The sequence below is a fragment of the Maylandia zebra genome, linkage group LG17, assembly GCF_041146795.1.
Source record: "Maylandia zebra isolate NMK-2024a linkage group LG17, Mzebra_GT3a, whole genome shotgun sequence".
NCBI classification, from domain to species: domain Eukaryota; kingdom Metazoa; phylum Chordata; class Actinopteri; order Cichliformes; family Cichlidae; genus Maylandia; species Maylandia zebra.
This window is the reverse complement of record NC_135183.1, coordinates 13,998,517-14,012,741: the sequence shown is the minus strand read 5'-3', so window position 1 is coordinate 14,012,741 and position 14,225 is coordinate 13,998,517.

Below are 14,225 nucleotides of genomic sequence, written 5' to 3'. Positions count from 1 at the left end.
ACTCTACACCTATAACTGCACAGACACAAGCAACTCCAACATCATTGTAAGGTATGCGGACAACACTACAGTGGTGGGTCTTACAAGGAGGAGGTCAGCACCCTGACATACTGGTGCCGAGACAACCATCTCACCCTCAACGTCACAAAAACAACAGAGTTGATAGTGGACTTCTGAGGGTGCAGAGAAGCACACACCCCCATCACCATCAACAGCAGTGCTGTGGAGAGAGTGAGTAGCTTCTCTTTTCTAGGTGTACATCTGGCGGAGGATCTTACATGGTCAGTACACATAAACAATACAGTGAAGAAGGTGCAGCAATGCCTCTTCTTTCTCAGGAGACTGAAAAGATTCAGCATGAGTCCCCGCATCCTCAGGACCTTCTACCGCTATGCCATTGAGAGCATCCTCACTGGATGCATCACCACCAGGTATAGCAACAGCACCGCTTACAACCGCAAAGCTCTCCAGAGAGTGGTCTGGTGTGCCGAAAGGATAATTGGAAGTGAACTTCCCTCCCTCCAGGACATCTACAGGAAGCGGTGCCCGAGGAAAGCTGGGAGGATCATCAAACACTCCAGTCACCTGAGCCATAAACTGTTAAAACTAACGGCAATGCTCAGTGGCTAGTGGATCTGAGGGCAGACCACAGCGACCTCCCTGAACAGGGTCCAGTAAGCATCACAGTGGCAGATATCCAAGAAAGGGTCTCCAGTATGAAGAGTTGGACAGCACCAGGTGGTTCACGCCTACCGCCTGACATGGTTCACGCCTACTGGCTGAAGAAGCTGACTGCACTCCACGAGCGTCTGGCAGCACAAATGAACCAGCTGCTAGTTAACGAGAGACACCCGGAATGGCTAACCGAAGGCCGGACGGTCCTGATCCCCAAGGACCCCAAGAAGGGACCGGTCCCCTCCAACTACCGACCAATAACCTGCCTCAGTACTACATGGAAGCTCCTGTCAGGCATCATATCGCCTAAGATGAACAGGCACATGGGTCAATACATGAGCGGGACACAGAAAGGAATTGGCAAGAATACCAGAGGCGCAAAACACCAGCTACTGGTAGACAGAACAGTCAGCCGAGACTGCAAGACCAGACTGACCAACCTGTGCACTGCCTGGATTGATTACAAGAAGGCCTATGACTCAATGCCCCACAGCTGGATACTGGAATGCCTAGAATTGTACAAGATCAATGGGACCCTAAGAGCCTTCATCAGGAACTCAATGAGGATGTGGCGTACAACATGGACAAGGTATATATATATATATATATATATATATATTCTTCCTGATATTGCTGTCATTCGGAACCGCTACATCGATCACTACGAACACGAGAAGCTGGAGAAATACCAAGGGCTCAGAGAAGAGCTCGAGAGGATGTGGAGGGTGAAGGTAACGGTGGTCCCCGTGGTAATCGGAGCACTAGGTGCGGTGACTCCCAAGCTAGGCGAGTGGCTCCAGCAGATCCCGGGAATAACATCGGAGATCTCTGTCCAGAAGAGCGCAGTCCTGGGAACAGCTAAGATACTGCGCAGGACCCTCAAGCTCCCAGGCCTCTGGTAGAGGACCCGAGCTTGAAGGATAAACCGCCCGCAGGGGCGTGCTGGGTGTTTTTTTTATATATATATACATATATATATATATATAGAGAGAGAGATATCTCTCTCTATATATAGAGAGAGATGTATAGATATATATGTACACACACACACACACACACACACACACACACACACACTTAGGGCAGTATATGAGAAATACTCATGTCACATGCATTTTACAGACACACATAATGAATTACACTTGACTGCAAAAGAATAAAGTGAAAAATAGCAATGGGAGCTGGCTTTGTTTCCATCCGGAGGGACTCCTCCAGCTTTTTTCTGCCTGGAGTTCAGCCCAGTGAGTGAATAACTGAGCTTCAGATCACAGGCCATTGGCTGGCTGCTCATTACTGAACGATGCATTAAATTCTCAGTTGTAAACAATGTGATGACTGCTGTGCAGGTCTCCACAGTTACCCAAATGATCTGGCAGCCATCTTTCTTTTTTCTCTGCTTCATGTCTCTCCTTACCACCCAGTCTATTCTTTCACAAGGACCATTTATTGTCCCGGTTCAGTTTTGCACATGCTATGTAATTATTCCACTCCAGTTGCTCAGGGGAGAGAAGAGAGAGGGCTTATTCCTCAAAAGTAAAGCCCCACAGCCCTCCTAAAATCCTGCTGCCTCCATCTAGCCTCCATCACCCAGGGAAACCACAGAGAGGCTTCACAGAAATTCAGTCTTCAGCTTTACTGGAAAGAAAAAACAAGGTGAGAAATTAAACATTCATCATGTTTAGTTCTATTCACACATAGATCTCACAATTAAAAACCAAAAGAAGGATATTAGTGTACATTTGTTTTCTATTTTATAATGGTATTACACTGAATACACTGCAAGCCATTTTTACCCAAAATTGAATGATTAATCAAATAGTTTCTCACCTTAGTGTGGTGCTTTGTAGACTAGTGGCAACTGTGGACATGTAAAAAGAGCTAGGGAATTAAGCTAATTGTCTTTCTTGATCAGAGTTGAAGAATATCAAGACCAATACAACTCATATGTACAGTTCACACAGAAATACACCTCTTGCCTTATGCATGCAAACTGAAACATAAATATTACAGTTTGCGAACTGTTCCTCCAATATGGCTGAAAATATAACAGAGCGTAAGTCTCCACATACTAAGATCCTGGCTTACACTCAACATGTAATTACATACAAGTGTTTAGAACAACTGTTCTTTTTAGATGCAAAAAACCAAAAGTCAACTGAAGATAAACAATTAACTGTATAGAGAAAATCTATTTTTTTTTATTGAGATGTATATATTTTTTTGACACTTTCACAACAGGAAAGAAGATATATCTGTAGCACCACAGAATCAATAACTGAATTTATTACCTAATGAATGCTTTTTAATTAATACATGTCTACACTTAACTGAATCTTTTATAAAGAGATCAATATTGTTGGCCTGGAGGGCCACTTCAGACCCTTTGGTTTATGAGAGATTCCAGAGATTTTATTGACAGACGATTACTAAAAATAGTCTTTTTTGTTTAAGCCCTAATTACTGTGACAACCACCAAAGAGCTTTTGTTGTAAACTTCAGACTTCTTGTGTTTGTGCCAAGGTTGCTATGAAACCCAGGCATCATTTGGATGCCACTTTTAATTTTTCCTTACGTGTTTTCTCTGGTTTCTCAAATGTAATTAGATCCTTGTATTAATCCAATCTCCACCACCAATTGTCTGTTTGTTTGGCCATCTGCCGCCTGTTCAGCCTGCCTGCCTGCATTTCCACTGCAGACATGATACTAGTAACACACATACAGTGCAGCACATCTGATGCACCTGACTGTAAACGCAATATAATAACAGAAGGTGACAAGAGTGAGCATGCAGGCCCAAACTAAATCTGCTCGAAGTGGAGGTGTGTTCGTTCCGCAAGGAGTTACAGCAGGAGCTCACAAGCTGTTGTGATGATTGCAAAACAGATCTGATGAGATGAACTGCTTGCTTTCATTCTCCTCATTTCTCCAGTCTCACATGTATTTGTTTTTCTTTTCTTTGAACTCTGTTTGACAGTACAGATTACTATTATTATGATAATAACTAATGATAGCTAATTAAAAAAATAATGATGAAGATAGATAGATATATCCCCCAATATTTTAAATCTTCAATATATACAGTAAAATGGTAAGTGCATGTATGATGCTCTAAAGAAGGGTTTGTCCTTAAAATGAAGACTGCCTTCTAATCTAACTAATTGGAAGGTTTGTAAACCCTGGCTACTCCAACCCCAAGTTGCTCTCATTTGTCATAGTAAAAGGTGGTTGTGTGAATAAGGCCAGTTGTATAAAAGACTTTGAATGTTCAGGTAGAGCAGAAAGTGCTATATAAGAAACAATCAGTATTTAGCAAAATGCTCTTAAAACAAACATCACATCTGTAGTGCTCTTTCTCTGCTTCGAGCTGTTCTGCTGCTCGCTGATCATCACCTCTCTTCTTAAGAAAGCTTCAACAACTCCTTCCCATGGCTTCATGTTATGGTTCATCAGCTTTATCCCTTTGTAGTTACTTCAGCTCTGCACATCACCCACGTTCTTGAATATTGATACCAGTAAACTTCTTCATTCCACAGGCACCCTCTCACTCTCCAAGACTGTGTTAAACAATCTGGTTCAAAAGTCCACTGCCCTCTCTCCTTGACAGCTCCACACCTACTGTACACAGGTATGTTATCTGGACCAACAGCCTTTCCTCTCCTCATCCTCTTCATATCTGCCCTCACTTCCTTACAGATCCTCTGCACTTCCTGAATTAATAACTGTCCTTCGTCTGTCCTACTTGCTCTTTCATTTTCTTCATTCCTTAGCTCTTTAAAGTACTCCTTGCACTTTCTCAACACACTCAGTTTATTTTTATATTTTGCAGAATAAGTTACACATGGCTTATTGGAGAGAAAAGTCCAATGTGGATAATGATAACAAGTCTACAGTCTTCAGAGACTCATGATCACTAGTGCCTGTATCATCCATCATTACAGAGGCGGATGTGAACGCTGGCGCCAGCTTTAATAGACAGAGCAGACACATTTCACACACATGCATTGAGAACACACAAAAGTGACCTCTTGAAAGCCCTCCTTTGTTTATTTTCCTGAACGTGTGAACATGTAATGAGTGGGTCGAGGATGTGAAACACCAAACATAATGTAATGCACGTGTTTGGTTTGCATGGTGGTCTTATCATGTGTGTGTGTGAACACAGTCACAGGCATGTTGATTGGCAACATTCATAAGATATAAGATAAATTTTTTTTTTAAAACCAAACTTTTTTAAAATCACATACTTTAAAAAGAATGCTGACATTATTTTAACATCTTCTCACAAAAATGTCCACTTAACATTGATAGTCAACACTGCATATTCTGTATATACTTATCAATAAAATATATGTCTTTACTGGTTAAGATAATGTGTTTATTTTTATTTTCACAGCCTGTGTTGGAATAGATTTTCATAGCAGTACTGATGCTGTGTGACTCACTTTTTATTGGCCTTTTTGGATGTAATTTATTTCTATGACCCTATAACTCAGCTCTTGCAGTAAGATTGTTGGAAAGATGGTACAATCTATGCAAAATCATTTCATGACCATTCTGCAGTAGCTGCTGCACTGATTAACTCTTTATAGCTCGCCATTGTGTAACACTGTACAATACCACCAGGTTTAATATCAAGAAGATAATTACCGGGAAACATCAACAGGAGTATCAGGCTGCACTAATGTTAGGGGGGAAAAAATCTGTTAATGACTTTTTATTTAGTAATGAATTTAAATTATCATATGTTTCTGTTGTGGTTTCTGTGGGCGCGTCACTGGGTCATGAAATATAGTTTCCCCCTTAAACATCATTTAAGATAACACAGTGATATTTCAGTTCAGTTTTTTTATAGCGCCAAATCACAACAACAGTTGTCTCAAGGCACTTTATATTATAAGGCATTTTATAATGTAAAGACCATAGAAAAATAGAGAGGAAACCCAAACAATCAAACAACACCCTTTCAGGAAAAGGAAAATTTCCTTTTGTAACTCCTCTGTGTGAAGAGGACTCTCAATTTATGTGGACAAATTGGAGTCTTTTCCATAGATATGATTCAAACCACTGCAGCGCTTTACCTTACTTACCTACCACATGCTCCATTCTCTGTAATTAAAATATGGTCAGCAGTACTCAACGCTGCACTGAGGTCTAGTAGGAGAAGCACAGATAAGAGTCCACTATCAGAAGACGAGCATTTGTAATCTTCACTAAATCTGTTTCTGTATGTGATGAGCTAATTCCACCTATTCAAGGCAGTAAGATGTTTGAAAGTGTTTCAGCTCATGTTGAGATTATGGATGTTCACATCTCACAGCTTCTGAGAAGCGATGCTTGACACAGTGTTGCCATGGATGCCTTCTTTGAGGGCTCTGGTCCATGTCTTTTTGCATACATTATTACACATAATGCTTTTATTTAGGGCACATGTTTTATTACTCTACAAATGTCTATTTGTATGTATATTTGCCTGTCATCAAAAATGTAATGTGCAAAATAGAGAATCTACATTTCCTGGCTCTATCTTCTTTTAATGTTTTAGCCGAAGCTGGTGAATACCAGCAGGCGATGTAAGGTATTTACTAGAAGAGTAAGAGATACCAGCTGGTGAGACTCCAGGGGGATTTGGCAGGTACAAGATATATGGGGATGAGTGACACTGAATAAGCAGGACGGGGTCAGGGGTTAGACAGTTAGCATGTTGTTCATATTTCCTGCAGGTATACTTAATCCTGTCAGAACAAAGAAAGGGATGTGGAGATGGGGCAATGCAGAGAACTAAAATTCTTTCTGAGGGGCTGGAATTTTTCTGGTGGGTCAGCCTCCCCACACCAGAACTCAAATGACCTGATACTTAGTTAATACAATTTTTTGACTATAGCTACAATGTATGCTAAGAGAATGGGTTTATTTAGGGAATCTGCAGATGATGGTGAGGACAGTGATGCAGAGGCAGACACACTGAAGAGGAGTGTTTTTAAAAATCGTTGGTGTTTTAATTCTTCAGGAGTTGTGCTGGTGGTTCAGTTGGTAATTCAGATTATAAAAAGATAGTGACCTCTAATATGAATGTCATCTTTGACCTTAAATGACACTAAAATTTTCTTTTTTTAGTGACTTTTAAGATCAAAATTCAAAATGGTAATTTTAAAACCTATGCAACAAGAACAGATCAGTTAAATTTCTAATTGTGTTATGATCGTCTTTGAAGCCTCCTTATGTTATATATGTTATTATATGCTATTTTATCATTTTTCCTTGATGTGGACTGCAAAGTTCCTTTCTTTCATTTACATTTACTACCAGTGTACTTTCTCCCCTGTTAACACCTTTAATAAAGGTACATAATAATTTGAAGCTACCTGAAGTCATTGATCTAATGCTTTGACTTGCATAATTAGCAAAGAGCCTCAGAGGTCTGCAGCACCCAGCTTTCTATTACTATAAGTAGCCACTCTGCGTTTGTCATCAGCTTGTGTGGCATTTCTTCTAAGTGAAGTAGTGTCTCTTTCACACAATGTCTCCCTGGAGATGTTTTAGGCTTGATACATTTCCATTCCTTTACTTTGCCAGCCTGGAGACTGGAGACAGGCTATTGTTGCTGCTGCTGTGATGCGTGTGTCTGTGTGTGTGTGAATAAAAGACTGGGGGTGGGTGGGTGAGACTGTGGCTGTTGTGGTTGAAAAATTATCCTCCTCAGGGCTCAGTTTCTGTTGTGTTTAGTGCGTCATAGTGACATTATGTGATACTGGAAATGATCTGTAGAATATACACAGCTTAGAAAGTGGTTGTTACAAATGCTTAAAACAGAAACCAGGACTTCATTCAGTCCGATTAAGCAGACTGATGTGATTCTGGTTGTCTGCCTACCTGCCTAAAGTCCAAATTAACGGAAGTAAACACTGTGTACGCCCACACCATCTCCCTCGCATGCTCTGGACAGTGGCTGAATCATCAAGTCGTCATCCTTCACAGGGGACCAGACACTGGGAGGACATACAGCCATCATTCCTCCTTGTATTAAATTAGTTATATACACTGAGGGCAATAAAGCTGAGCAATTTGCAGCACTGTTGCTTTTTGTTATCTAATACTGAATGAAAGAATACAGTCTAAAAACCTTTATTTTTCAGACATGGATAATGTCAAATAACATTACTGATAGCTACTGTATTACTGGAAGCAACATTTGTCTTTATGAACACAAAATGTCAAGCTGTTGAATCAACTAGTGATCAAGGTTGTTTTTAGGTAAATTAGCAAATCAAATCAGTACTCAGTCTATCTTACGGTGGCCCTGAGAGGCCAAACGGACTGCAACTTAAGAAAACACCAGCAATAAGAAAAACGCTGCAAAACATAATGGAAATAGGAAAACGAAAACGGAAATAGCTTCTAGCTTTCTCATGTGGGTTTTGAAGTCCTCTAAAATCTGAATGTTCTCTCTTGGTGGTTAATTTTGTACTCAGGGTCCCTGTGCAAACAACACCTTGCCTGTAACATGACAAAATGGTCTTCTATTACTATCTGAGATGAGAAAACGCTGGAACTTTAAACCTTATGTTAAGAGATGCCTTTGTGGTAAAAACAGTCAGATTTTTATGTAACACAGCTGAAAATAACTGTGAATTTATTTACGTCATTTGACGGGTCCCTTTAAGTGTCACTGTCCATCACCAGACCCAGACTCAAATATTTTTCCTTGTGAATAGGTGGAGACCGAACCAGAGCAGCAAAAGAGCTACCAGCAAAATTGTAACATTAACAGTCATTTAATGTTACAATTTTACACATCATTTATTGTCCTCCTTTAGTCTTGGACAGGAATCAATGAACAATGATTAGGCGGATGTTCGAGTGCAGACTGCAGCCGTTTTTAATCTCCTCCATTGGCTCATTCATTAATTGTTTTAAACAGACTCAGTGGTGAGCAGCAGTTTACTGCTTATTTATGCATGCTATCAAAAGCAACTTTGCACGTCATAAAGCGTCCTGCTTGTTGCCATTAATTACCTCTGTAAGCAGTTACACCTTGCTGGATAGCAGACAGAGCAGATCACAGCAAGACAAATACCAGAATATGTGATCAACTGCTAGGTATGGCACTACATGGGGGCACAAAGTGATGCTGTAGCATGATTGTTATTCTTAAATGAGGTGAAGCTGAGAAGGAAATGAGGCTCTATTTGGTTGCCATGGTGATTAGTTATCTGTAGGTGCTACAGAGGACACTGTGTGTGTCTGTCCAAGAAAGTAGCAAACATTACATTTTTAATCTGTAGTTTTAATCTAGTTTTGTATATAAAGTTGAACATAGAGCATCTAAGTGATTGTTTATTAAAACATTTGTCCTCAGTTTTAAGCTAAAAAAAATCCTCATGACAGCTCTACTAAGCAATAGCAATGCTGTCATCTGGATTTTTTTTTTAAAATAAATTCATGTTGTCAAAATGTGTTTTCTCCACTTGTCATGAGAGCTAAGACTGTGTTCAGCTCATGGGTGAGGCAATAGCTTTCTGCAGGTATTGACCAGATACTAGATATTGTCTGTCTTGAGTGCAGAAGTTAAAAATGATCTGTCGGATTTAACAGTACTGTTTGTGCTGTGCATTCAGAGAACCTTTTTTTCATATCAGCCTTATGTAACAATCTGACACCTTTCTGTGGAGTTTGGCTGTTCCTCCCATTTCTACATGGGTTCTCTCCAAATACTCTAGCTTCCTACCACAACACTAACAAATAGAGTTAGTGGGGTTAACTTTATTGGTGATGCTAAATAGCAGTTAGTGGCAGTCTGTCTCTGTTAGCCCAGTGACAGACTGGTGACCTGTACATGGCCTACCCCAACTCTTGCTCTGGCAGCTGGGATAGGCTCCAGTCTCCCACAAACTTGAATTGGATGAGCGGGTATATAATGGATGTATGCGTGTAAATACCTATAGCAGTAGGTTTGTCTAGGTGCTTACTATCTACATTTTAGTAATGACTAATCTACCACATGGTAACAATTTATACTGGCCCTCAGTATCAAATCCTGTATAATGATAGTTAAAAAATAAATGAATAAAGATATTGTACACAACAGTCACAGTTTTAATCAATGAGTCTTGATATACTGTGCAAAACAATGTCGTCAGCTTTTGTTTTGATCCAGAGCTGAATTCTAGCCTAGAGAATAAGTTTAGGCTCATTCCGTCATTTCTTCCTGATTGAGCCATGATCTTTTAAATATGAGAAAAAGGCAGGGGAGCAGAGTGACACTTCACTTGACACAAAATCTGACCTTAGGAATGTAATGGGTTAGCCAACAGCCATGATGGACCTGACTCTATAACTGTATATTAAGTGCATTAACTGTCATAACTATTAAAAATGAATTCTGTGTCTATTTCAAGCCCATGAACATTTCAGTGGACATAAACTATCGATTTTTTTAAATTTAGTTTTTAACAAGCCATTTCTTGTAAACACATCTCCTGGAAAATCTTTTGGAAAACTCATATTTTGTATGTAATCATATATAATTTTGCCATCAAAAACAAATGGCAAAATTATATATGATTACATTATATATGTCCTGTGCTATTTACATAGAACAGGACAGTAGAACAATGTTCAGAGGTTGACCTGATTAAATCGGTACTGGTGTTATTCAATGGATTCCTGTGTTTGGAAAATTATATAGCCTTTTCAAAGTATACATTCATAAATCATAAAATATTGACTGCACAATATGCAAGCATGATTCTTTTTTTTTTTTTTTTCTTTTTTTTGCCTGTCCCGTTTGGTTCTTATCATGGTTCATTTGGCCATCAGAATTGTTGTCTAAAGGCAAAGAAAGATGCCCAACGGATTTACTTTACCAAATGGACCATCCCAGCCTTGCTGTATAGATCTATTTGATTCACCTTTGCTTTTATTGTTTATTTAATTTTCATTTGCTGAACACGGGACAGACTTGACTGGGGAAAAGAAAAGGGAGAAAGAAAGAAGGAAAGAAAAAGAGCGGGGAAGAGGGACGGGGCTAAAGCAACAAAACAAACAGACTAAAAATACATATATCAATCACCTGGATCACCTGTTGAGAAAGAAAAAAGAGAAAACAAGCAAAGAAAAAGAGAGCAATATAATAAACAACATCATCGTGATGATCTATGTGAATATAACAGTAAATATTAAATATTATTGTGCAGCACGTAAGATCGACAGCGCACAGTGTGCTTTGAGGTAACAGCCAAAAAGGGTGTAGTTTGTTTGTGTGAGCACCCGTGTGTACATCTGTGAGCATGAGCGCGCTTGTATTTAAAAGGTTCCTTCATGTAATGATCTGCTAGAGGGTGTGGGGGCCATAGCCCCGTCCTCCAGGGCATAAAGCAGGTATGGAGGAGATCAAAACTCCAGACATCCAGAGGCCCCAAGAGCAAAGGAGACCAAGGAAGACCAACGGAGGGGCAGCTGCACCACTATCCCAGAAAGAGCTGAGGAGAGCCCCAAATGAGGGGTCGCTCAGCAGCCGCGGAGCAGAAGCCGGGGGGTTGCAGTGACGTACCCGTGAGCTCCGCCGGCAGCCAGCTGTGCCAGAGTGACCCAGGCCGAGAGGCCGAGGGCACCCCACCCCCAAAGGAGCCCGATCGAACCCCAGGCTCCAGGCCCCGACAAGCAGCCACCAGGAGTGAGCTGGTGTGTACCTGGACGCCCATCCCCGGACACAAAGAACCACCAATGCACCGATGTCTGAGGCCGTCTGCCACTGGCAGGGGAAGTGGTGGTAGGGGGAGATAGGCCTCCATACCTTGGAGGGCCTGAGATGTCCCCAGAGAGGTGCCGTCTGATACCCGACCTGACATATAGACACAAAGAAAAACAGGCACACACAGATACAAACATCCATTCCCACCCTCATGCTCTCATATGCAATTACTCAGCACTCACCCAACGTGGAGACAGACATAAAGAGACGCTGTACACACGATCACACTCCCCAAGCGTACTCTATACTCCAGGTCTAGGTACCCTTGCCCCCGGAGGGGGAAACCGCATCCAGACCCAGGTAGTGTTACCCTTTTCCCTGGGGTGGAGAGAAGCAGACCGCCCCGACTCTGCAGCAGCAGGGAGGCCCCACACTCCAGACCCCAGTCGGATGGCCAACTCCTCCTCCCAGCCCCCCCGCCCCAACAGGCAGCAGAGAACAGGGATGTGTGTGAAGACTCCAAACCTCCGTCCACCCGCTCATATGTAGTGTTGATGCATGTGTGAAAACCCAGGGGGGCATGGAGCTACCTGCCAGAGAGCAGCAGGTAAGCCCATAGCCCCTCCTGTTTGCCCTCAATGTAAATGGTAAATGGCCTGTATTTATATAGCGCTTTACTAGTCCCTAAGGACCCCAAAGCGCTTTACATATCCAGTCATCCACCCATTCACACACACATTCACACACTGGTGATGGTAAGCTACATTGTAGCCACAGCCACCACTGACAGAGGCGAGGCTGCCGGACACTGGCGCCACCGGGCCCTCTGACCACCACCAGTAGGCAACGAGTGAAGTGTCTTGCCCAAGGACACAACGACCGAGACTGTCCAAGCCGGGGCTCGAACCGGCAACCTTCCGATTACAAGGCGAACTCCCAACTCTTGAGCCACGATCGCCCCCTTCCTCCCATGTCTACGTGTATTTAAAATTGAGAGGTGGGCAACGACGCCAGGGGTGAGGTTGTACACCCTGATGGATTTCTGGATGACGTGTAGCGTGGCAAGTGGCAAGTGGCCCCTCCCTTGGGCCAGCTCCCCCGCTGACCCCAGTAGGCACCCCCACACTCTGCAACCCACCAGGGAAAGGGGGCCCAGGCCCATCCTGACCGGGTTCCAGTTCAGCAGCGCCACCCGACCCCACCACAGAGAAAACTGCACCCACCCCATCATCCACTTATCTTCCAGACACAAGACAATACAGGGAGTGCAGAATTATTAGGCAAATGAGTATTTTGTCCACATCATCCTCTTCGTGCATGTTGTCTTACTCCAAGCTGTATAGGCTTGAAAGCCTACTACCAATTAAGCATGTTAGGTGATGTGCATCTCTGTAATGAGAAGGGGTGTGGTCTAATGACATCAACACCCTATATCAGGTGTGCATAATTATTAGGCAACGTCCTTTCCTTTGGCAAAATGGGTCAAAAGAAGGACTTGACAGGCTCAGAAAAGTCAAAAATAGTGAGATATCTTGCAGAGGGATGCAGCAGTCTCAAAATTGCAAAGCTTCTGAAGCGTGATCATCGAACAATCAAGCGTTTCATTCAAAATAGTCAACAGGGTCGCAAGAAGCGTGTGGAAAAACCAAGGAGCAAAATAACTGCCCACGAACCGACGAAAGTCAAGCGTGCAGCTGCCTAGATACCACTTGCCACCAGTTTGGCCATATTTCAGAGCTGCAACATCACTGGAGTGCCCAAAAGCACAAGGTGTGCAATACTCAGAGACATGGCCAAGGTAAGAAAGGCTGAAAGACGACCACCACTGAACAAGACACACAAGCTGAAACGTCAAGACTGGGCCAAGAAATATCTCAAGAACGATTTTTCTAAGGTTTTATGGACTGATGAAATGAGAGTGAGTCTTGATGGGCCAGATGGATGGGCCCGTGGCTGGATTGATAAAGGGCAGAGAGCTCCAGTCCGACTCAGACGTCAGCAAGGTGGAGGTGGAGTACTGGTTTGGGCTGGTATCATCAAAGATGAGCTTGTGGGGCCTTTTCGGGTTGAGGATGGAGTCAAGCTCAACTCCCAGTCCTACTGCCAGTTTCTGGAAGACACCTTCTTCAAGCAGTGGTACAGGAAGAAGTCTGCATCCTTCAAGAAAAACATGATTTCCATGCAGGACAATGCTCCATCACACGCGTCCAAGTACTCCACAGCGTGGCTGGCAAGAAAGGGTATAAAAGAAGAAAAACTAATGACATGGCCACCTTGTTCACCTGATCTGAACCCCATTGAGAACCTGTGGTCCATCATCAAATGTGAGATTTACAAGGAGGGCAAACAGTACACCTCTCTGAACAGTGTCTGGGAGGCTGTGGTTGCTGCTGCACGCAATGTTGATGGTGAACAGATCAAAACACTGACAGAATCCATGGATGGCAGGCTTTTGAGTGTCCTTGCAAAGAAAGGTGGCTATATTGGTCGCTGATTTGTTTTTGTTTTGTTTTTGAATGTCAGAAATGTATATTTGTGAATGTGGAGATGTTATATTGGTTTCACTGGTAAAAATAAATAATTGAAATGGGTATATATTTGTTTTTTGTTAAGTTGCCTAATAATTATGCACAGTAATAGTCACCTGCACACACAGATATCCCCCTAAAATAGCTAAAACTAAAAACAAACTAAAAACTACTTCCAAAAACATTCAGCTTTGATATTAATGAGTTTTTTGGGTTCATTGAGAACATGGCTGTTGTTCAATAATAAAATTATTCCTCAAAAATACAACTTGCCTAATAATTCTGCACTCCCTGAGTTCTTCCTCCACCTCTGCTGCAAGGATGATTCTAAC